The sequence below is a fragment of the Arachis stenosperma genome, chromosome 3 (assembly GCF_014773155.1).
Source record: "Arachis stenosperma cultivar V10309 chromosome 3, arast.V10309.gnm1.PFL2, whole genome shotgun sequence".
Taxonomy (NCBI): Eukaryota; Viridiplantae; Streptophyta; class Magnoliopsida; order Fabales; family Fabaceae; genus Arachis; species Arachis stenosperma.
The window spans coordinates 115,659,200-115,662,589 of NC_080379.1; positions in this window are offsets into that span (position 1 = coordinate 115,659,200).

A 3,390-nucleotide genomic window follows, 5' to 3' on the forward strand; every position below is an offset into this window, starting at 1 on the left:
TCTAGCCCAAAACAAGGTGTTTGCCAAGCAACTAGCAGAGCTCACCAGGAAATTAGAAACAAATCAAGTGGCTGCAATACACACACAAGATCAAGAGGAGGTAAGCACTGAAGGAGGTGATTGGGAAGAGGCCAACTATGTGGGAAATCAACAAAGGCAACCATATGATCCACATTCCAACACTTACAACCCAGGCTGGAAAAACCACCCAAACTTTGGGTGGGGAAACCAGCAAACCCAACCACAAAACCACAAACCTTACAACCCCAACCAACATAACAATTCCACATACCAAAATTCCAACCAAAGATCATACCAAGCCACACAAAACACTTACTCCCAACCACCATATCATGGCCAAAATAATCAACCTGCCCAACCTAATCCGAACCAACAATTTCAAGATCAATTAAACAGGATAGAAAGAATGCTTGCAACCATGGGTCAAGACATAACCGAATTGAAAGCCTTTAAGGAAGAAGTAAATTCTAACTTGCAAAACCAAGGAGCTGCCATCCAGAAGCTAGAAAATCAAATTGGGTATTTGTCTAAGCACACCCCTGGGCCAAGCGTTTCTCATGCTGCCAAGGCTATTGCAAGGGAAGAATGTAAGGCCATAACCCTCAGAAGTGGAAAGAAGCTAAAGGAGATCTCAAGGAAAACCACAGAGGATGAAGCAAAGGAAAATGTGAGAGACAAGGAACAGGGACAATCTTTTACACCGTCTGCAACAAAAGAAAAAGAAAAAGAGGTCCTAAAGCCTTATACACCCAAAGCACCATATCCTCAACGTTTGATGAAAAGTGAAAAGGATTGCCAATTCTCCAGATTTTTGGAGATTTTCAAGAAACTTCAAATCAACATTCCGTTTGCTGAGGCAATAGAGCAAATGCCACTCTATGCAAAATTCTTAAAGGAATTAATGACCAAGAAGAGAAGCTGGAGAAATGAGGAAACTGTGTTGTTGACTGAAGAATGCAGTGCCATCATTCAACACAAATTGCCTCAGAAATTGAAGGATCCAGGCAGTTTCCAAATCCCCTGCATCATAGGAGAAGTCATGGTGGAGAAGGCCTTGTGTGACTTAGGGGCCAGTATCAATTTGATGTCTCTAACAATGATGAGAAGAATGAAGATTGAGGAAGCCAAACCAACAAGAATGGCCCTCCAATTGGCAGATCAAACTTTTAAATTCCCTCATGGGATAGTTGAGGATTTGTTGGTGAAAGTGGGAGATTTTATATTTCCTGCCGATTTTGTGGTGTTAGATATGGAGGAAGAAGCCAAAGCTTCAATAATCCTGGGAAGACCCTTCCTGGCTACTGCTGGAGCCATCATAGATGTCCAAAAGGGTGAACTCACTCTTAGATTACATGATGAGCAATTGGTGTTTAACGTATTCAAGGCAATGAGCTATCCATCAGAATCACTAAAGGAATGCATGAGGGTGGATGTAGTGGACATTGCAGTACAAGAAACCTTTGAGGAAACAACAAAGGAAGTGACAGAGGAGGAGTTCACCAAGGATATTGAAGTTAGTGACATCAAGGCTGCTGAAACAACTATGCCAAGCATGCCAAAGAGAGTGAAAGAAGAGAAGGAAGCACCAAAACCGGAGCTCAAAGCATTGCCCCCTAATCTTAAGTATGCATACTTGAGTAGTGATGAGAGCCATCCTGTTATCATTAGCTCTGCCCTGAGCCAAGAACAGGAAGAAGAATTGATCAAGGTGCTACAAACTCATCAAGATGCCATTGGATGGACCCTAGCTGATTTGAAGGGGATAAGTTCATCCATATGCATGCATAAGATCTTGTTAGAAGAGGATGCTAGACCCTCCATTCAAGCTCAGAGAAGATTAAATCCCGTCATGAAAGAAGTGGTACAAAAGGAGGTCATGAAGTTATGGCAGGCAGGGGTAATCTACCCCATTTCTGATAGCCCATGGGTTAGTCCCATCCATGTAGTTCCTAAGAAAGGTGGCATAACTGTGGTGCCAAATGAGAGGAACGAACTCATACCCACAAGAACTGTCACTGGGTGGAGGATGTGCATAGACTACAGGAAGCTCAATGAAGCCACCAGAAAAGATCATTTCCCACTCCCATTTATGGATCAGATGCTTGAAAGGCTTGCAGGACATGCTTACTATTGCTTTCTGGATGGATACTCAGGCTATAATCAGATAGTAGTTGATCCAAGAGATCAAGAGAAAACATCATTTGTTTGTCCATATGGAGTTTTTGCTTATAGGCGCATGCCCTTTGGATTGTGCAATGCACCTGCCACTTTCCAAAGGTGCATACTGTCCATCTTCTCGGACATGATTGAAAAATTCATTGAAGTCTTCATGGATGATTTTTCTATGTTTGGAGATTCTTTTCCTAGCTGCCTACACCACCTTGCCTTGGTGCTTAAGAGATGCCAAGAGACCAACCTAGTATTAAACTGGGAAAAGTGTCATTTCATGGTCACAGAAGGAATAGTTCTTGGCCACAAGGTCTCTAATAGAGGCATTGAGGTGGACAGAGCTAAAGTGGAACTCATTGAAAAACTACCTCCACCAAGTAATGTCAAGGCAGTTAGGAGTTTTTTGGGACACGCTGGCTTTTACAGAAGGTTTATTAGAGACTTTTCTAAAATAGCCAAACCTTTGAGTAACTTGCTTGTCTCTGATACACCCTTTGTATTTGATAAAAATTGCATGCTAGCCTATGAACTTTTGAAGCAAAAACTTTCCTCTGCACCTATCATTGCCCCACCTGATTGGAACTTAACTTTTGAACTGATGTGTGATGCATCAGACCTTGCTATTGGGGCAGTGTTAGGACAAAGGAAAGACAATTTGGTACATGTGATTTATTATGCCAGTAAAGTCTTGAATGACAACCAAAGGAATTACACAACCACTGAAAAAGAACTCTTGGTAATAGTCTTTGCATTTGACAAATTTAGATCCTATCTCATTGGATCTAAAGTCATTGTCTTCACTGATCATTCAGCTTTAAAATACTTACTTGCTAAACAAGAATCCAAACCAAGACTTATTAGATGGGTTCTTTTGTTGCAGGAATTTGACATTGAAATCAAAGACAAGAAGGGTGTAGAGAACAAGGTGGCAGACCATTTATCAAGGATACCATGTGAAGAAGGAAGCACACAAAGCACACATATAAATGAGTGCTTTCCTGATGAACAACTCATGGTAATTCACAAAGCACCCTGGTTTGCAGACATAGCAAACTTCAAGGCAACTGGGAGTTTGCCGTTGGAATTTAACAAGCATCAAAGGAAGAAATTGGTAAATGATGCCAAATACTTCATCTGGGCGAACCATACTTGTTCAAAAAATGTTCGGATGGCATACTCAGAAGATGCATATCAGAGGAA